This window comes from Episyrphus balteatus, chromosome 3 (genome assembly GCF_945859705.1).
Source record: "Episyrphus balteatus chromosome 3, idEpiBalt1.1, whole genome shotgun sequence".
NCBI lineage: Eukaryota > Metazoa > Arthropoda > Insecta > Diptera > Syrphidae > Episyrphus > Episyrphus balteatus.
This window is the reverse complement of record NC_079136.1, coordinates 63,091,593-63,114,226: the sequence shown is the minus strand read 5'-3', so window position 1 is coordinate 63,114,226 and position 22,634 is coordinate 63,091,593. Positions and strand designations below refer to the sequence as shown.

Sequence of the window (22,634 nt, the reverse complement as noted above, 5' to 3'; positions counted from 1 at the left end):
TGTTACGTGTGCTAAATTAATAAAATCATAAAACCACTATTTTATACATTTTGTATGTATAAAATAGAGCATAAAGCTTCTCGGATAAACTTGGCGCAGATCGACTCGTCCGACCTGCTCGACATCTTGATTGCAACTGAAATTACACTCGTCAGTGTATTTCTTTATGGGACAAACGACAAACGTTTACTGAAATTCCAGTAAAATATTGTTGTATGTGTTGCAAAAACAGCACATACGACAATTATTTACCGAACGAAGAAAAACACACATTTGTATGAAAAAATTGTAGTATGTGATAATTTTTGTCGTATGTGCACGTTTTCTGTGCACTTACGACAAAAAGCTACTGAAAATGTTTGTAAACCTACACATACGACAAAATGCATAGCGATTATCTCGGAAACGGATACAGATATCGAAAAACGGATTCCACCGAATGAAGGAGAAAAAATCAATTAGCAAAACTGCATTCAAATCTCAAAACCTCAATTTTGCACATACGACAATATTTTATTGAGGCGACGTCATATGAATTGGTTACCTCTCACTCTCTCGCAAGAAATCTGCTCCCGGCTCTCGGTCTATAGGGTTTTATGTAACCTCTATGTCACGTTACTTAAATTTTCATTCATAAGACATTTTCCTAGCCATTATAATTATTCTAGGTTTGTGTCCAAATAAGTACTAAAAAGGGAAAATTGGTACTGTTCAAAAGCTAAACTATACCATACAAAATTGTGAGAAAAGTTTACCATATTCTGGTAAAATTTGTTCATACAAATTTTGACAGCTCATTTACAACATTTACCATTTTACTTGGTTTCACCACATTTCCTGGTTTCATGAATGTTGAATTCCTTTTTTAAAAAAAATCGATTTAAAAGCTCTTTGAGGCGATTTATTTGTCATAAGCAATGTACCAAATAATAAAAACTTGTTTTAAATCGATATTTTTTTCATGTGACAAATAATAAACCATCTTGAATTAACCAACCATTATTTCCCAGACCATTTTCATAATCGAACTGCCTTCTCTTTTTTTATAAATCTTGTACTAGTCGTAGATAAGGTAGTGTGTTAATTAAGTACTAGATTTCTCTAATTGGAAATTTGGAGACTGGAAATCCAAATCCATCCAAACGTCAAAAATTCTCAAAAAAGACGTCAAACGTCAGTTTGGGCAGAGGTGTGCATAAAAAGTGCAAAGAAAAAAGAAACAAGAGAAACATCGAGCCGTGGTTCGCGGAGAAGTAGTTTGATCGCTACAAAATATGGAAACAAAATAAAATTTAAAATTTTTTGTGTAAATTTGAAAACAAAAACAAATAAAAAAAAATACATCAAATCATTAAAACCAAAGAATATACTCTCATTTGTTACTTTATTTTAGAAGAAAATTCAATCATCATCATGTCATCGTTTTCGTCGTTGTCGTCGTGCCCAATAATTTTTCAATCCTCTATCGAAAAATCGTCGTCGTTCTCCACCACCGCCGCCCAACTACAAGATGTTGATGTGTTGTGCTACAAAATAATTATTAAAAATGAAAAAGAGTCTCGTGCAATTTAATTAATGTGATTTAATTATTTTTAATCATTTAGATTACACTCAATCTAGTTTAACAACAAGATTTGATTAAATCGTTGAATGGTAGAAAGAAAATCCATAAGAAAATAGATTAAAGGTATTTTTTTTTTTCATTCTGTGTTGCAGAACACGGAGGAAGAAAAAAAAAATAATAAAAATATAACCTCCCCAAAAAAAGAAAACTAAAAAAAAAATAAAAAAAAAATCTGTGCAAGCTGTTTAAGAAAAAAAGCTCTATAAAAGGTAGGTATTTTTTGTTATTTATTTGTTATTTCCTTCTTATATATATTTATTTCAACAAAAACAATTAATTTATCTTCTTAAAATCCTTCCTAAAATGAAAACGAAAAAAAAAGAAAGAAGATAGAAAAAAATAAAATTAGATGCAAAAAATCAATTGCGCTCTTGCAAGACTCATATAATCCTTGTAAAGAGGTGCTCCTCTCCTGTGCAAGAAGATGACGAAAATAAAAATAAAAAAATATAACAAGAATATGTCAGCGCCTTAGCGCGGATAAGACAAATCAAATCCCGGAAGCTAAAGAAAAGAAAATACTTACAAAAAATAAAAAAGAAGAAAACATACTTCTATTTTTTTAACCGGATCCTTTCAATATATTTTTTTTTTTAAATTGAAATGTGGCAAATTTTGTTATCCCACATTCACATCCCCTTTCTCCACTTGATGCTTTTGAATATTTAATAAAAGGAAAAAAAAAAGGATGGTTATCTTTGTTATATGCATTTAGGATTTATTTAATGTAGGACGGCCTAATTCAAAGCCAAAGCAAATAAATACCTAAGGTGCATAACATTGAAAGATAAAAATAGGTACATCGATTGAATTGTCTATCTAATCTCTGTGTTTGTGTGTCTTGTCTGTTAATGACCGTTGACCGCAGCCGAACAGTGGGCCAATTTTTTCAAAAGTCGTTGCTATTATTCATATTTTGCTTAAAATCCAATATTCAAAACTAATTACATTCTTTAATTCAACAAAGGTCAGGAAGATACGAATATCTAATATTAAAGGATTATTAGAAGCTAGTCGTTACCCAAGCTAAGATTTTTTTAAACTCCAGTTTTTTGAGAAATATTTCTAGCAATCGCTCAAGGGAATTGAAAATAGGGCTGTCACTTGAGTAAAGAAAAATCTTGTCTTGAGGAAAATTTTTTCTCAAACTCGAAAGTTTTACAGATTTGAATTAACTGTCACCAAAAAAAATTTTTTTTATTAATTCGCCATCGGTTTGATTTTAAAATACTTAAAAAATTCAAACTATTTAAATAGTCTTTCGTCAAGAGAGTACAAATTTTATTTGTTAAATACAAAAAACAAACACTCGCAATGGCACTTGTGTTATAATGTCAACTGACTGAAAAAACTTAAGCGTTTCCTCAATAAAAAAAGTCTCGTCAGACGTTCACTTGAGAAAAATTTTGAATTGTGACTTTCTAGATTTTGTATATCAAATAATCGGCTCTAGCGAGGTATCCGTCGGAACGGAAATTTTGTCCGATTTCATACGAATCAGAGAGTTTTTAGCTGTCGGAAGCACACCTCGATGCATGATTCGTATGAGATCGGAGAATTTTTCGCTCCAACGGATACTTCGCTAGGGTCGAATTAGAATCTTGTTTTGTGAGTCGGCATTTTTATGACAATTTAATTTATAAATTAAATATCTAACAAAGTTTAACTGAACTTTTTCAATTCTTTGAAAAGTGAATAAGGATCTCTGAAATCTGAACTCTCTCGTGTTTCTCTTCAAGAATCCAAGCATTTTGTTACCCTTATTATTCAGAGGGCGTGGTATACTTCCATTTTCGCTGCATTAATTTTTTAATGACAAAACACCTAAAAAATACGTATTAAAACTTTTAAATTAGTATACAAAAATCTATAAATTAGTCTTTTTTCTCTTTTTTAATAACACTTTTGCTCTCATCAATTTCAAAACAAGATTCAACAAATTTTATTGGAACTCGTCACATTGTTTATAAAAAAAAAAAATAATAAAATATCTGAACTAGTTTCAAAGTTATGAATTTTGCAATGAAAAATGAAAATGTAGCCCACTGTACGCCGGTCGCTGCTTTCATTAAAACCACAAAACAATAAGATCAATTTTGGTTTTCGAATCGAAAACAAAAATTGTAGGCAATTTAGATATAGTCGAGTATAGCGATTTAATCAATAGAATTGATTGTTGTTGTTTTTTTTTTTTCTTACAAACAAAACCAAGTTCCAATCCCAACTATACTCTTCTTGCCTTTGCTTGCTTATTGTTGATTATAGGTAATTTGTTTGTGTGGTGACTTTATCTGATAAATTTTACATGTGATTGCTACTTTTCAAGGAACACAACACAGTAAACAAATTATAATTGCTGCATCAGGTTCTGGTTCTTTTTGTTAATTTTTATTTTAGTCAAAGTAGGTACATACCTATGTCCTTTGCAATTTACTTACAGCGTAAAGATAAAAATAAAACATTGATTGTTGATTATTCGATGTTGATGCGTTCAGGATTAGACTTCTTGAAACCTTTCAAGCTAATAGGTTTATTTCAAATTTTGTGTATCAATAGTAGCATGCCCAGCGTTGTATACCCGATCCTTAAGTAAGGAGAACCTTTCAACTACGCCAACTACAGAGGAATCAGTCTCCATAATATTGCCTATAAGATACTCTCTGTCGCAATATGTAAACTTCTGAAGCTTTGAAGAAGCCTTTTGTTAACATTCTGATAGGTCCTTATCAATGTGTCTTTAGACAGAGAGAGTCCATCCTCGCACAAAAATATTCACATTACGGTAGATCTTGGAAAAAACATCAAATTCTTAAAAAAAATAATATAGAACTCTAATGTCAACACCAGACCCACCATCTTTCACATTTGAGAACACAGCGTGATGTTAGTCTAAATAAAAGACTCTTACCATAGCAGTTTATGGTGGATAAGCATAGACTTTGACCAAGCCGGAAAAAAAACTCGTTAGATCGTTTCGAGAAAAAATGCTTGGGAAGATTTTGATCCCGTCTGCATTGATGATGATTGGATAAAAGGATACAAAATCTTAAAGGTAGCAGTGGCCCAAAAGCTATTTCTGAAAAGTTAATTTCAAAATAAAAAGTAAGTGCCTCCTCAGAATTTCTTGTGAATACGTTTTTGAGAACTCTTACGGTAAAATAGACTCAAAACTAGAATTTATTTTACGCAGGAGGTTTTAAAAAGTTGTGTTTTTGAGGATGTAATGTCATTGTATTTTGATGATAACTTTTGGGCCTGTACCATCGATTTTATTAATACCCCATTTTTACCCTAAAGAGACTTGTAGATCCCGAAAAGTTAAAATAAAAAATAAAAAAAGTTAAATTCAAATATCAAATATAATATCATTGTATTTTGATGATAACTTTTGGGCCTGTACCAGTGATTTTATTAATACCCCATTTTTATCCTAAAGAGACTTGTAGATCCCGAAAAGTTAAAATAAAAAAGTTAAATTCAAATAGAAAAAGCAAGACCAAAATTTGAAGATACACTTCGCGTCACTTGAATAGAAACAACAATTTTTCTTTAGAAAATAGCGGTTGGCGCTTTGGTGAGGTAACTTAGTAGATTTTTGGTTTTGCATTTTCAAAGAGGAACTTTTAACAAACAATGTTGTAAAAACAAAAAACCCAAAACAGAAACCGTATGGCTTCTAGTTCCGTTTTTTTCGCATTACCTCACAAAAAACAGTGTTTTTTTTGCATCACTTGAATAGAAACAAGCTCTTAAATTAGATAAAAATGATGAAAAATCATGGAAAACACTAATTATAGTAAAGCATTATTAAGCTTTGACATTATTTGCACATTATAACCAATTATGGGCTACGAGCTACCAATAGGCACCACAGAAAATGCATAAATAGCAGCTAACATTGGAAATGCACCTGCACTATGCAAAATCGCGAAAGATATTGGAAAATTAGCCAAATTTGGATGAGACAATTTTTAAAATATCGTAAACTAGTGATCAAATCAAAAAATAAGACAGGTGAGACCCAAGTCACGAGCAGAGAAAAAAATAACTTAAAAACTAGCTGCAATTTTCTTCACTTTGCCGTTAAAATCGGTCAAAAACGTGGTGTTAGTGCGATGGAAACGTGTTGGTTTGTTCCATTATGGAAGTTATAAAAGGTGCACAACATTAAAAAAGCCTCAAAATGCAAAATAACAACATTTTAAGTTCTACTAAGATTACAAAAAAGTTAACTATTTTATAGTTGCATTCGAACTGAAAAGTAGTGAGGTAAAGAGTGGTTTTTTAAAGGAAAACATACCAACTCAGATGGACCACGTTAAATTAGCCCTATTTCATTGGTTTATAAAAGAATAACCTTTATGGCATCGCCAATAAAGGGCACTAAAATGTGTTATAGTAATACGCTTTGTTTTTATGATGTGCAATAGCAAAATTGAAGCTTCACGCTTCAAAAACAGATATAACTTTTACAAAGAAATAATGGTAGAAGCTCTTGGCAAGTTTAGGAACGTCGAAGAACAACCGTCTTAGAGATTGCACAAGGATAGTTCAAGAAAAAACAACGTAATAAAAACAAAACAGATGCATTCCGGATAAAAACGAAAGTTTATTTCACTTATTCAATCCTTAAATTGTAGAAAATGTCATTTTCTTAATTTGTAAGAAGTTACCAAACACTTTTATCACTTTCTCCAATTAGGTCCACGATTGTGTACAGTAGAAGTGCATTTTCAATGTTAAATTCTATTTATGCATTTTCTGTGGTGCCTATTGGTAGCTCGTAGCCCATAACTGGTTATAATGTGCAAATAATGTCAAAGATTAATATTGCTTTACTATAATTAGTGTTTTCCATGATTTTTCATCATTTTTATCTAATTTAAGAGCTTGTTTCTATTCAAGTGACGCAAAAAAAAACATTGTTTTTTGTGAGGTAATGCGCAAAAACGCAACTAGAAGCCATACGGTTTCTGTTTTGGGTTTTTTGTTTTTACAACATTGTTTGTTAAAAGTTCCTCTTTGAAAATGCAAAACCAAAAATCTACTAAATTACCTCACCAAAGCGCCAACCGCTATTTTCTAAAGAAAAAATGTTGTTTCTATTCAAGTGACGCGAAGTGTACTTGTTAAAAGACAAATTTTGATACAACTTTCGATAAAATAGAAGCAAAAACAAAAATCTTGATAATGGGGACACTAATTGAAAACAATACTCCGACACTCCGAGCCGGAAAGGTTTCGACTCCAACCCATAGGGACGAAGCAGTTGAGAAAGATCTTATGCGTACGATAGAGCTGGCTGAAGAAGTTTGTTGGTTAAGGCCTTGATTCACAGTTGATAGTAGCGCCTCCTCCTGGTCAACCTAACGAAGGCCTAATTTATTCACTCTATATTAAAATTAAAGTCGCCATTAAAAACTGAAAATCTATCAAATCGCATACGAATTTTAAGATTTCCTATTTTTAATGGCGGCATTATATATTTATTTCCCATTTTTAATGGCGACTTTATATTTAATGGAGAGTTAATATATTTTGCATAAGTAAGTAAGTAATCTATATATCATCTGATATATTGAATATGAGAGCTTTTCAATTCTATTTTCAAATTTTCGAGACTCTCAAAATTCACAGAAATAAATTAAAAAGATGAAAATGTAAATTAACTTATTTTTAAAACAAACAATATAAAATGTTTACTATTCTTCTCTTAAGAACTATTTAAAATATTTATTAACAATATACAGACAGATCAAATAACATCAATTAAATATCTTGATATCATGGTGTTTAATTACACAATATCATTTAATGATGACATAGACAATGTTTGCAATAAAATTTTCTAGAAATTAGGAATTCTTAAAACATACAATATCAATATATCAAATATTATGCAAGTGTTCTTTATTTGTAAAAAATTCAAAATACTTGACTGCAAATCAACAAAATTATACAAAATAAAAAAAAAACTATAATTATTCATCAAGAAAGAAAATCACATAACCAACTATGAGATAATTAAGTATTTTTTTGTTGAGTGTAGTTCTTTTCAGAATCAATTTTTTTATTTTTATTCTTCAAAGGTTAATTAATAGATCAACCACTATATTTCTGATTCGTTTGAGTAAGCTTTAAATTGAATGCAAAATATGTTGGATGGATGAAAATATTTTTTTTTTTTTTTTTAATTAGAAACAAAGAAATATGATTATTTCTTTAGAAAAGAATTAGCTTACCGCATGTACTCAACCAAAGAAACTTCTTTTGCATATTTGATAAAGAAAATATTATCACAACAAAAACATTACTGTTAAAAAAGGAGCCAAGTTCTCCTATTATGAAATTATGCTGGCACAAAAAGTACTGAGATGTAAAAGTGTACCAAGTTCTAAAGTTTGGGTTCAAATTCGTATCAATAAAATTTTGATTGTTCTCTTGACAATTTTTCTTAACCATCGATTTTTAAAGTTATTTCAAAAATTGCCAAGTAAACAATCAAAATTTTATTGATACGAATTTGAACCCAAACTTTAGAACTTGGTACACTTTTACATCTCAGTACTTTTTGTGCCAGCATAATTTCATAATAGGAGAACTTGGCTCCTTTTTTAACAGTAATGTTTTTGTTGTGATTTCACTACTTTTTGCAAGGTATGGCTTTAGAATTGAAAATCTCTATATTTGATGAAAATTCAGTGAAAATGGGCGGTTGCCACGCCCCCTGGCTGAAATTCTCAAACTTTAAATTTTTTCCTTTGTATAAACTACCATCTCTACCATTCTACCAAGTTTCAAGATTCTACGATAATCAGAAGTGCTCTATTATATTTAATGAAAATTCAGCGGAAATGGGCGGTTGCCACGCCCCCTGGCTGAAATTCTCAAATTTTAAATTTTTTCCTTTGTATAAACTACCAGCTCTACCATTCTACCAAATTTCAAGATTCTACGATAATCAGAAGTGCTCTATAATATTTGATGATAATTCAGCGGAAATGGGCGGATGCCACGCCCCCTGAATTGAAAATCTCAAATTTGCGATTTTTCCCTTTGTATACACCACAAGACCTATCACCGTGTAAAATTTCAAGTTTCTACGTTAACGGGAAGTTCTCCATAATTTTGATGATCTGTCAGTGAGTGAGTGAGTGAGTCAGTCAGTCAGTTACGGTTTTTGCGATTTTTGAAGCCCTATATCTCAGAAACTACTCATCGTAAAAGGCTGAAATTTTGTGAGGAGTTTTGTTTTGACAAGCTTAATAAATGTAGCGAGTTTGAAATTTCTAGCATCTTTGGTGTGGAAGTTAGAGGGGGGTCGAAAATGGCCTGAGTTGTTTCCTGTAAATAAGGGTGTAGTGCCAAAGTTGCTAGAGAACTTGGCTGGGCACTACCGTGCCCCTTGATTTAAAAAATTTTTCATAACGTCAAACGATAAAAACTTTTTCAAACGATGTTGTATAGGTATATCACGAAATATAAAAACATGCTTAATTGAAAGTGAATTGAGTTTTATTCTACTTTCTACAGAATTTTTTACTTTTGGAAAATGATTTTTTAGAATTTCTCTCATTTCTCTTGACATAAATATTTTTTAAATTTTCGTGTTGAAAATGATGAGTTTAAATTTGATTTTGTAAAGGTCGATTAAATTGGATTGAATAATTTTTTATTTCAGATTTAGTGAATTATTTTATGAATAGTAACTAATATGGCAATTATAAAAAAAAAAAAATTTCACATTTAAGTTATTGGGTTCTTACTGAGAACGAAGTTGGATTTGAGAAAGCTAAAGTGGAGTCAAAGTAACTTTAGGCCCTGACAACAAGGCTGAATTTTAAAATGTATACGGGCTCAAAAGTTTCTAAATAAATAAAAAAAATTCAATTGAATTCTATAAAGTGACTATGCAAATAGTTACAAAATAACAATTTTTTTTCCCTGAGTGTACTAAGACACTGTTTAACTTGTCTCAAATTTTGGAAAATATGCTTTATTTGATAAATAATAAATAACACACTATTCAAGGTTCTTTCCCTGTGTCTATGTTTATCAGCTATAAGACAACAACAAACAAAGTTTTTGAACACGTTTTGCAAATTTAAGCAGTTGTTTAAAGTTAAACAATTTTATAAATAATAGCCTAATTAATGTTAAACAATACACATATATATTGACTTCCTTTTCCCAGTATGATTTCGTTCTTTTAACAACCATGTAGTTAACTATGGTTGTTATGCCAAAAAAAAAAGTTGTTGAAGTTTCATTTTTGGGATTTGTTGCGTTTTTTTACAAATCATTTAGGAACGTGTTAGATATTGTTAAACTTTCAAACCATCAAACATATTTTTTTTTTTGAGAATACTTTTATTTGCATTATTATAACAAAAACTCATGATTTTTATTCAAAATAATTTCTCTCGCATCATACAATTACAAAACTCTCTTTTTAATTTAATTTGTTCCGCTTATTACCAAAAGAAAACATTTTTTGAGTTTATTTTGTATAAATGTAAAATAAATCCGCTTTGACACATCAACAATCTCATGAGGTTATACAACTCAAATCATTGAGGTGAGTTGGAAATAGTTAGGAATCGTAACTATTTGACCGAAATAGTTACAAATCGTAACTATTTTGTATTGAAGGAACGGCCAAAGTTAACCATAGTTAAAAATAGTTAACTATGGTTAGAAAAAGAATGCACCTTAGATAAGCTCCATGAAGCCAGAATTGCGTAACTCTTTTGTCCACCCAAAAATTTCCCCTTCTTTTTTTTATAGGAAGTCTGAAAAATGAAAAATCATCTAAGACAATAGATGTGTGTATGTGCATTTTTGTGGGTCTTGAAATTTTTAGTACATACATTGTGGTGTATGCGTAATTTTTGTTGGGAATTTTTCAGTACAAAATTTGTTTTTTGAATATCTTCTAAACGTAAAGAACTCGATGTGGACAAACGATAAAAATTTAAATTTTTGAAAAAAAAAACAATTTTTGGGAATTTGTCCCTGAATTTTGAATTTTTTAGTACAAAATTTCTTTTTCTGAATATCTCCTAAATGTAGGGTGGACAAACAATGATTTTTTTTTTTTAGAAACTTTGAAATTTTCAGTTCATACTCGTACACTGTGGTGTATGGGTAACTTTTGTTGGGCATTTTGAAAATTTTTCATTTTTCAGACTTCCTATACAAAAAAAAAAAAAGAATTTACTCTGATTTTTTTTGAAGAGTAGACAAACGAAAATTTTGGGTGGACAAAAATATGGAAAAAAGGTAAACAAACGAATTAGTCCAGAAATACCCAGAAGGAGATGGGAAACTTCTGACGTCATACTTGTTTGCCTACAAACTCGGATTGATGCTTTTGGCTAATCATGCTGAAAAGTCGAACGCTTTTGGCTAAGTATGCGTGAAAACACTATTGTTACACTGTGTGTATATTTCACACTTACTTACCTATTCACGGATACAAAAAAAAGTTTCCGATCTGGGTATCAAACAAATTTTGGTTAAAAAATTTTGAAGTTGTAGTTAAAGTGATGAGTATTGCTGAGGAATCCTAAATCAATAAAAGATGGTTTTTGAACCGATCTTGAAACTTGACATGTTTAAACAATTCAAAATTCGTGTCATATGGTCGGTCAAGTCATGTAAGAATGTAAGATAAGTTGTCACATTTGTCCCCAAATAATTTTCTTTCCCTTTTAAAAATGTGCTAATTTGTGAAGTATAGGGGAGGAATTTTTAGTAACTTCAATTAAAACACCAATTACTTGGAATTACAGTCGTGCACAAAAACTATTCAATTGAGATAAACTACTAAAGGGAACGGTATCTTTAAATATAGAGCAAGTAAAAAGTATAAATTATCCATAAAGATAAAATATTTCTTTTTGTTTGTTTATTTTTTTCATGTGGATTTTTAAATTCGAATATTTTGTTCATTAACACAATTACGTTAACCAAATGAATTATTTATTTAAAATATAATTTTTTTATGAAATCTAAACACCAACTACTAGGTAACTGATGCAATCTAACAAGTAGTCGCGTGTCTGTGGTAATAAAGATTTGGCTTGATATGTATATAAACATGAACCGCTGAAATATTATAGTTCTAGTGTTCTCTTTTTTTGTTCTTTTGTCGTTGAAAGGAATAGTTAATGGTTTATAGTCATTTAGGCTATCAATGGCGTACAATCACCTTGCTTTTTTTGTATACCCAATGATTTTGGAATTATTTTACAATAAGAGCACGCAATACATCTACCTTACCTCCTAACAAAGTGGCCATACAAATTCTTTGAGCGTAATATAATTCATATTTTTGGCTTAAAATAAAACAAATTACTTTTAAAAATGATTTTCATTGAAGCGAAGGAAATGTAATGAATAGTATCATTTTTGATTAATAAATGATTAATTAGGCAGTTGTTACATAATGTTATGTAAGCATACATAATCTATATAATATTGCATTGAAGTAATTCTTTGATTGAGAAAAAGTGAATGCTTTTTGTATCTATTAAGAAAACCAACAAAGTATTCATTGCAATTCTGTTCAAAGCACCCCAAATCGTTGTTAGTAAACTATATGAAGGGACCAGAGAAAAAACGGCACATGTCATTTTGTAGCAGCATTTTGTGATAGCATTCTTACTTTTAGAAAATAAATTAAACCTTTGCTTAAATAAATGATGTGCTTTAAGTACTAAGTCGTATAGAGAATACAATTTTAAATTGGGTTTTCCTCAGAATGAGTTGCAATGGACTTGTGGTATTTTTCCCCTGGACCTTTCACAATACAAATATGTACCATGTTTCAGTTTATTTTAATTTTGTGCAGGCTATCTGCGGACTGTCATTTGCAATTAAAATTTTTGCCTAATAGCCCATTGTGAGATTTTTTTTAGAATTTTGACATACCTAAGTTAAAAAATATCAAAACAAAGATAGAAACAAAAAAACTAGCCTATTAGCACCAATTCAAAGATTGCAAAAGGATGTTTTTTGTGCATATCCTAAAATGTACCCCTTTCTAAAAAATACCATTTTTATATAGATACAGCCTTGGCTAAAAGTATTAGGCACCCCAAAAAAATGCTTTTTTCAATACCGAAAGTAACTGAATTAAATTGTACAATTTTAAGTTAGAAGGCTTCAGTATAATGCTAGCGTCATGGTCTCATTCACCTGAAAACAAGAACTTGCAGTAATTTCCTTCGAGATATAGTGAGAGAGTTGAGAAAAAACTACTTGTGTTCAAATCCTTCTACTTGTTTTTTGCAACAATATATTCCAAAGAAATTTGGTGCTGAAGAAGAAGCATCATTTCCTTAAAATTACGACTTGGGGTTTCATTCTTCCCGACTTATTTAAAAAATTAGTGATAAAAAATGGTGAAATCGGCCAAAACGAAGATATTGAGCAAAAAAAAAAATTCTATTAGCATTCATTCCGAGGTTTACCCTTTTTTCACTTTATTTGAATGTACTATAAGGAAATGCGTCTTATTCATCGGATCTTAAAATAACAGAACATACTAGGTACGTAGAAAAGATACAAAATAGTTGATTGGATAAATGGAAGATTTTTACCAATTTTTCTGGTTGTTTTTTTTTATCGATTTTAAAAATGTAGTCATTTTAAAATTCTGACTTCATAAAATGGTAATTGATTCCAAAAAAATATCGACCAAATATTGATGTGCGAGGTACATACAGCTGTGAACACAAAAATAGCAGTGCTTACACAATTTTCATAAAAAGATAAATATTTTTAAAGTGCGGGTTTGCAATAAAGTTTAAAATTATATTTTGCATTGGGCAGGACCTCAGTTATCATATCCAAGGTTTTCAACTTTTTAAATATGCTTATCACTGTTTTGTACAAAACATTTATTGAAACACTCTAGTTTTTGCCCGAACATTGAAATAGCAGTGTCTTTGATTTTCTCTCTCAAGCTTCCAAATGTAACTTTTTTTAATTTTTTTGGTAGGTAAACGTTTTTTTTAAAGTATATATACAAAGTTTTGGATCTAAAGAAACTTTGTACTTACTTAACCTCTTACAATGTCCTATTCTGCTTTTAAGTAAACCCAAGGAAGGTGGATGCAAAAATATATTTGACGCCGTAGTCGGGCGTTTTGCTAGTTAAAAACTTTTTGTCGACATATTTGTGTTACTTCATTCATCGTAAGAGCTCCTGACCTCTATACTTATATTATAACATAAGATTCTGAATTTTTAAACCTACCTCCTCAAATTTTAATTATGTATATTTATTTCAACACTCAAAATTAACTGTCGGCTCTTGCCCAAAATGTAAAACTTCCCATGGCCGAACATTAAATAAAACTTAAACGGTCAGTGCAGGGTCAAGAAAATTCAAGAAGTCAGATATTGTTTTATTTTTTTCATTTAATATTTCTGGTTTGGAATACTCTAGCAAAAAGAAGTCTTCATGTTGACAATTATTATATTTCTTTTTATCGCTTAAGGTATTCAATTAAAAAAAGTTACGCATACGCCACAGTGACTTTTGTTAAGCTAAAACTATACAAAATTGATAGAATAGAAGATTCTATATGCCTTGGATATTAATGAAATCCGTTGGCTTGATCGAGCTCCAAGCTAAAACTATCCTGTTTGTAAAAAAAATTAAAGTCGAATTCCAAAAGAATTGAGTTGAGACAGTGTGTATGTACCTCAAGATGTGGTTTGAGGACGCTTCTGTTTCATATTTTTCATCAATGACCTTAAGAACGTTTAACATTATTCAAAGGCTTTATTGTTTGCGGATGACACTTTAATATATATTTAATTATATGATTTCTAGAAGTGCAGTAGAGGAGCGAAATAGAAATTTCTCCTTTCCTTTGCTGAAAAGACTATTGTGAAAATATTTAAACTGCAATGATTGATTGATATTTAAGGTGTAAGATGCACTGCGACCTACATATAAGATCTATTGTACCCAGGAAATTGAGTATTTGGGGGCTCCGTGAAGCCAGAACTGCGACCTCAAAATTTTTGAACCAAATTTGTCTAATTCGTTTGTCCACCATTTGTCCATGTTTGTCCACCCAAAATTTTCGTTTGTCCACCCTTCAAAAAAATTTTAGAGCAAATTCTTTTTTTTTATAGGAAGTCTGAAAAATGAAAAATCGTCTAAAACGCTCAAATTTTGAGATAGACGTATAAAACCAACTGCAATCGTTTGTCCACCTCGAGTTCTATATACATACCAAATATTATCGTTTTTCCACCCCCTGTTTAGGAGCAATTTAAAAAACAAATTTTGCACTGAAAAATTAAAACTCCCCTAAAATCCCCAAAAATCAATTTTCATCAAAAATTCAAACTGCTGTCGTTTGTCCACCTTGAGTTCTTTACGTATACCAAAAATCATCGTTTGTCCACCCTCTGTTTAGGAGATATTCCAAAAAGAATTTTTTTATAGCAACTTAAAAAAAAGTACGCCTCTACTGAAAATTAAAAAGTCCTCAAAAATTATTATTTTTCAAAAATTCAAACGGCAATCGTTTGTCCACCTCGAGAAATGTATACAAACAAAAAATCATCGTTAGTCCACCCTACGTTTAGGAGATATTCAAAAAACAAAATTTGTACTGAAAAATTCAAAGTCCCAAAAAATCTCCAAAAATTGACTTTTTTCAAAATTTCAAATTTCTGTCGTTTGTCCACCTCGAGTTCTACACGTATGCCAAAAATCGTCGTTTGTCCACCCTACGTTTAGAAGATATTCAAAAAACAAATTTTGTACTGAAAATTTCAAAGTCCCATAAAATCTCCAAAATTTGACTTTTTTCAAAATTTCAAATTTCTGTCGTTTGTCCACCTCGAGTTCTACACGTATACCAAAAATCGTTGTTTGTCCACCCTACGTTTAAAAGATATTCAAAAAACAAATTTTGTACTGAAAATTTCAAAGTCCCAAAAAATCTCCAAAATTTGACTTTTTTCAAAATTTCAAATTTCTGTCGTTTGTCCACCTCGAGTTCTACACGTATACCAAAAATCATCGTTTGTCCACCCTACGTTTAAGAGATATTCAAAAAACAAATTTTGTACTGAAAATTTCAAAGTCCCAAAAAATCTCCAAAAATTGACTTTTTTCAAAATTTCAAATTTCTGTCGTTTGTCCACCTCGAGTTCTACACGTATGCCAAAAATCGTCGTTTGTCCACCCTACGTTTAGAAGATATTCAAAAAACAAATTTTGTACTGAGAAATCGAAAAAAAATATTACGCATACACCAGAGTGAAAATTTCAAAATCCTCAAAAATTACTTTTTTTCAAAAATTCAAACGGCAATCGTTTGTCCACCTCGAGAAATGGATACAAACAAAAAATCATCGTTTGTCCACCCTACGTTTAGGAGATATTCAAAAAACAAAATTTGTACTGAAAAATTCAAAGTCCCAAAAAATCTCCAAAAATTGACTTTTTTCAAAATTTCAAATTTCTGTCGTTTGTCCACCTCGAGTTCTACACGTATGCCAAAAATCGTCGTTTGTCCACCCTACGTTTAAAAGATATTCAAAAAACAAAATTTGTACTGAAAATTTCAAAGTCCCAAAAAATCTCCAAAAATTGACTTTTTTCAAAATTTCAAATTTCTGTCGTTTGTCCACCTCGAGTTCTACACGTATGCCAAAAATCGTCGTTTGTCCACCCTACGTTTAAAAGATATTCAAAAAACAAATTTTGTACTGAAAATTTCAAAGTCCCATAAAATCTCAAAAATTTGACTTTTTTCAAAATTTCAAATTTCTGTCGTTTGTCCACCTCGAGTTCTACACGTATGCCAAAAATCGTCGTTTGTCCACCCTACGTTTAGGAGATATTCAAAAAACAAAATTTGTACTGAAAAATTCAAAGTCCCAAAAAATCTCCAAAAATTGACTTTTGCAAAATTTCAAATTTCTGTCGTTTGTCCACCTCGAGTTCTACACGTATGCCAAAAATCGTCGTTTGTCCACCTTACGTTTAAAAGATATTCAAAAAACAAATTTTGTACTGAAAATTTCAAAGTCCCATAAAATCTCAAAAATTTGACTTTTTTCAAAATTTCTGTCGTTTGTCCACCTCGAGTTCTATACGTATACCAAAAATCGTCGTTTGTCCACCCTACGTTTAGAAGATATTCAAAAAACAAATTTTGTACTGAGAAATCGAAAAAAAAATATTACGCATACACCAGAGTGAAAATTTCAAAATCCTCAAAAATTACTTTTTTTCAAAAATTCAAACGGCAATCGTTTGTCCACCTCGAGAAATGGATACAAACAAAAAATCGTCGTTTGTCCACCCTACGTTTAAAAGATATTCAAAAAACAAATTTTGTACTGAAAATTTCAAACTCCCATAAAATCTCCAAAATTTGACTTTTTTCAAAATTTCAAATTTCTGTCGTTTGTCCACCTCGAGTTCTATACGTATTCTAAAAATCGTCGTTTGTCCACCCTACGTTTAAAAGATATTCAAAAAACAAATTTTGTACTGAAAATTTCAAAGTCCCATAAAATCTCCAAAATTTGACTTTTTTCAAAATTTCAAATTTCTGTCGTTTGTCCACCCCGAGTTTTAAACGTATGCCAAAAATCGTAGTTTGTCCACCCTAAGTTTAAAAGATATTAAAAAAAAAAACAAAATTTGTACTGAAAAATTCAATGTCCCATATGATCCCCAAAAAAAAAATTTTTACAGAAATTTTAGCACTTATTATTATTCAAATAACTAAGCACTCTCTTATTACTAGAATAACTTTAACTAATTTTATGAAAAAAAGCATTCAAAAATGGTATAAAGAGCCAAAAATGGTATAAAAACCAAAAAATGTGTTTGACAATTTTTAATTTTTCTGTAAGAAAAATGTTTTTTATTGACTTATTTTTTTAAATGATTATTTCAAATGTATCCTTGCATTTTTTATAAAGTGAACCGTTGTTGGGGTATGAATAGTTTAATTCAAGAGTATGAATTTTTGTTTAATGACTGAAAATGCAGTCTTTAAAAACGAATAAGCTAAATGAATAGCCTTTAAAAAAATAAAAATCATTTTATCAAAAAAAATTCCCACTTCCTTAAGACAAAAATAAGAATAAAACAAATTTGGAAAATTTTGATGTTGGGATATTTCTATTTCTTTTTCACCATTTGAAATAAAATCTTTACTTCTAAAATCGTAAAACAAAAAAATGAAGCTTTCATATGCTTTTTGTTTTGTCATGATATTTTTCACTAAAAATCACTAAATAAAAAGAAACACTAATTTTGTCTGTTCCTTAAATTTTTGAGCTACTGCATTTAGTTCATATAAATAGTTTAAGTTAGTATGGTAAATTAAAGTGCTAAGTTATTTGAATAAGAATTAGTGCTAAAATTATTGTAAAAAAAATTTTTGGGGTTTTTGTTATTTTTACTAAGGAATTTTTTTTTTTTTTTTTTTTCTTTATTCTCCAACTCCATTACATCATACAAAATTCAATTAATTACAAAGTAAATAAAATATTATAACAAATTATATCTATAAGAATGTACCTATGCGTATTTTCTTGAGAGTTGCTATAGAAAAATTCTTTTTGGAATATCTCCTAAACGTAAGGTGGACAAACGACGATTTTTCGCATACGTGTAGAACTCAAGGTGGACAAACGACAGAAATTTGAAATTTTGAAAAAAGTCAAATTTTGGAGATTTTATGGGAGTTTGAAATTTTCAGTACAAAATTTGTTTTTTGAATATCTTTTAAACGTAGGGTGGACAAACGACGATTTTTTGTTTGTATCCATTTCTCGAGGTGGACAAACGATTGCCGTTTGAATTTTTGAAAAAAAGTAATTTTTGAGGATTTTGAAATTTTCACTCTGGTGTATGCGTAATATTTTTTTTTCGATTTCTCAGTACAAAATTTGTTTTTTGAATATCTTCTAAACGTAGGGTGGACAAACGACGATTTTTGGTATACGTATAGAACTCGAGGTGGACAAACGACAGAAATTTGAAATTTTGAAAAAAGTCAAATTTTGGAGATTTTATAGGACTTTGAAATTTTCAGTACAAAATTTGTTTTTTGAATATCTCCTAAACGTAGGGTGGACAAACGACGATTTTTGGCATACGTGTAGAACTCGAGGTGGACAAACGACAGAAATTTGAAATTTTGAAAAAAGTCAAATTTTGGAGATTTTATGGGACTTTGAAATTTTCAGTACAAAATTTGTTTTTTGAATATCTTTTAAACGTAGGGTGGACAAACGACGATTTTTGGCATACGTGTAGAACTCGAGGTGGACAAACGACAGAAATTTGAAATTTTGAAAAAAGTCAAATTTTGGAGATTTTATGGGACTTTGAAATTTTCAGTACAAAATTTGTTTTTTGAATATCTATTAAACGTAGGGTGGACAAACGACGATTTTTAGAATACGTATAGAACTCAAGGTGGACAAACGACAGAAATTTGAAGTTTTGAAAAAAGTCAAATTTTGAAGATTTTATGGGACTTTGAAATTTTCAGTACAAAATTTGTTTTTTGAATATCTTTTAAACGTAGGGTGGACAAACGACGATTTTAAGTATACGTGTAGAACTCGAGGTGGACAAACGACAGAAATTTGAAATTTTGAAAAAAGTCAATTTTTGGAGATTTTTTGGGACTTTGAAATTTTCAGTACAAATTTTGTTTTTTGAATATCTTTTAAACGTAGGGTGGACAAACGACGATTTTTAGTATACGTGTAGAACTCGAGGTGGACAAACGACAGAAATTTGAAATTTTGAAAAAAGTCAATTTTTGGAGATTTTTTGGGACTTTGAAATTTTCAGTACAAATTTTGTTTTTTGAATATCTTTTAAACGTAGGGTGGACAAACGACGATTTTTAGTATACGTGTAGAACTCGAGGTGGACAAACGACAGAAATTTGAAATTTTGAAAAAAGTCAATTGTTGGAGATTTTTTGGGACTTTGAAATTTTCAGTACAAATTTTGTTTTTTGAATATCTTTTAAACGTAGGGTGGACAAACGACGATTTTAAGTATACGTGTAGAACTCGAGGTGGACAAACGACAGAAATTTGAAATTTTGAAAAAAGTCAATTTTTGGAGATTTTTTGGGACTTTGAAATTTTCAGTACAAATTTTGTTTTTTGAATATCTTTTAAACGTAGGGTGGACAAACGACGATTTTTAGTATACGTGTAGAACTCGAGGTGGACAAACGACAGAAATTTGAAATTTTGAAAAAAGTCAATTTTTGGAGATTTTTTGGGACTTTGAAATTTTCAGTACAAATTTTGTTTTTTGAATATCTTTTAAACGTAGGGTGGACAAACGACGATTTTTAGTATACGTGTAGAACTCGAGGTGGACAAACGACAGAAATTTGAAATTTTGAAAAAAGTCAATTTTTGGAGATTTTTTGGGACTTTGAAATTTTCAGTACAAATTTTGTTTTTTGAATATCTTTTAAACGTAGGGTGGACAAACGACGATTTTTAGTATACGTGTAGAACTCGAGGTGGACAAACGACAGAAATTTGAAATTTTGAAAAAAGTCAATTGTTGGAGATTTTTTGGGACTTTGAAATTTTCAGTACAAATTTTGTTTTTTGAATATCTTTTAAACGTAGGGTGGACAAACGACGATTTTTAGTATACGTGTAGAACTCGAGGTGGACAAACGACAGAAATTTGAAATTTTGAAAAAAGTCAATTTTTGGAAATTTTTTGGGACTTTGAAATTTTCAGTACAAAATTTGTTTTTTGAATATCACCTAAACGGGGGGTGGACAAACGATGATTTTTTGTTTGTATCCATTTCTCGAAATGGACAAACGATTGCCGTTTGAATTTTCACAAAATAATAATTTTTGAGGACTTTTTAATTTTCAGTACAGGTACACTGTGGTGTATGCGTACTTTTTTTTGAGTTGCTATAAAAAAATTCTTTTTGGAATATCTCCTAAACGGAGGGTGGACAAACGATGATTTTTGGTATACGTAAAGAACTCGAGGTGGACAAACGACAGCAGTTTGAATTTTTGATGAAAATTGATTTTTGGGGATTTTAGGGGAGTTTCAATTTTTCAGTGCAAAATTTGTTTTTGGAATTGCTCCTAAACGGGGGGTGGAAAAACGATAATATTTGGTGTGTACATAGAACTCGAGGTGGACAAACGATTGCAGTTGGTTTTATACGTCTATCTCAAAATTTGAGCGTTTTAGACGATTTTTCATTTTTCAGACTTCCTATAAAAAAAAAGAATTTGCTCTAAAATTTTTTTGAAGGGTGGACAAACGAAAATTTTGGGTGGACAAACATGGACAAACGGTGGACAAACGAATTAGACAAATTTGGTTCAAAAATTTTGAGGTCGCAGTTCTGGCTTCACGGAGCCGTATTTGGGATATTTTCATAGAGTGTTATTTATCCTCTTCGACCTGGTAGCGACCCAGGTGTTTGAATATTTGGTGTATTAGTGCATTGCAACTTCCCAGAATGTGATCTAGTGTTTCTTCTTTTTCGCTACAGAATCTACATTAGGGTGGGTCAAAAAAATCGAAATTCTTTTTTTTGAATTGGTACTCCGAAAAATCGATTGCTAGACCCCTCTAGAATATACACACCAAATATGAGCTCTTTATATTAATGGGAAGGTCCTCCGCTTTGCAATTTTCCATTTTTACATCAAGCTTCTACTAAAAAAAAATAATTTTTTTATTAATTGACTTTTTAGCAAATTTCTTTTCATATTCTTGTAGGAAATTGAACGCTCTACAAAAAAGGCCTTATACACTTTTTTCGTTTATCTAACCGTTGAATAGATATTTGAGGTCCAAAAATCGAGAAAATCTTTAAAAATTCGTTTTTTGTTCTTAATTTTGTAACAAATTGAAAAATTATAATGATCAAACGCGCAAGACATATTCTTGTTGAAAATTGATTGCTCCACAAAAAAGGTCTTATTAACTTTTTTCATTAATCTAACCATTCTAAAGATATTCGAGGTCAAAGTTTAAAAAAAATATAAAAATATTTTATATTTTTAAAAAATTTCTAATTCACTGAAACCTCATTATTTTCAAATTAGCAAGATATATTCTTGAAGGGGCTTAAACGTTCTACAAAAAATTCCTTGGAATGAAATTGATTGCTTTAACCGTTTAGAAGATATTCGTATCCAAATCGCAATGCATACGGGTCATAAGAAAACTATTGAAATCAGTGAGCATTGGTTTGGATACGAATATCTTCTAAACGGTTAAAGCAATCAATTTCATTCCAAGGAATTTTTTGTAGAACGTTTAAGCCCCTTCAAGAATATATCTTGCTAATTTGAAAATAATGAGGTTTCAGTGAATTAGAAATTTTTTAAAAATATAAAATATTTTTATATTTATTTTTAACTTTGACCTCGAATATCTTTAGAATGGTTAGATTAATGAAAAAAGTTAATAAGACCTTTTTTGTGGAGCAATCAATTTTCAACAAGAATATGTCTTGCGCGTTTGATCATTATAATTTTTCAATTTGTTACAAAATTAAGAACAAAAAACGAATTTTTAAAGATTTTCTCGATTTTTGGACCTCAAATATCTATTCAACGGTTAGATAAACGAAAAAAGTGTATAAGCCTTTTTTGTAGAGCGTTCAATTTCCTACAAGAATATGAAAAGAAATTTGCTAAAAAGTCAATTAATAAAAAAATTATTTTTTTTTATTAGAAGCTTGATGTAAAAATGGAAAATTGCAAAGCGGAGGACCTTCCCATTAATATAAAGAGCTCATATTTGGTGTGTATATTCTAGAGGGGTCTAGCAATCGATTTTTCGGAGTACCAAATCAAAAAAAAAAATTTCGATTTTTTTGACCCACCCTAATCTACATGTTGCATTATTTACTAGGCCCAAAATATTTAGGTGCCTTCTTAACTTACATTGGCCCCTAGGAGACCAGTGATTAACCTAAGG

At 30.2% G+C, this 22,634-nt stretch overlaps 1 protein-coding gene and 1 long non-coding RNA gene across 6 annotated transcripts in view; one reads left to right on the top strand and one right to left on the bottom strand.

Moving 5' to 3' along the window:
- The first annotated feature begins 1,177 nt into the window (after positions 1-1,177).
- The window catches only part of LOC129916522 (alpha-1,6-mannosyl-glycoprotein 2-beta-N-acetylglucosaminyltransferase), a 41,144-nt gene continuing 19,687 nt past the window's right edge, over positions 1,178-22,634 (top strand). For 4 of the 5 annotated variants that reach the window (XM_055996523.1, XM_055996521.1, XM_055996522.1 and 1 more), the window contains exon 1: positions 1,525-1,833. The gene's annotated coding sequence lies outside the window, so the exon portion shown is untranslated. Of the gene's footprint in view, positions 1,307-1,524; positions 1,834-22,634 lie in introns of those variants that run through there. The other variant, XM_055996519.1, reaches the window with a different exon arrangement.
- LOC129916526 (uncharacterized) lies at positions 1,368-1,700 on the bottom strand. Its single transcript, XR_008772488.1, has 2 exons — positions 1,610-1,700; positions 1,368-1,526 (listed from the first exon to the last, which is right to left on the bottom strand). It is a non-coding gene; the product is annotated as an uncharacterized LOC129916526 (long non-coding RNA).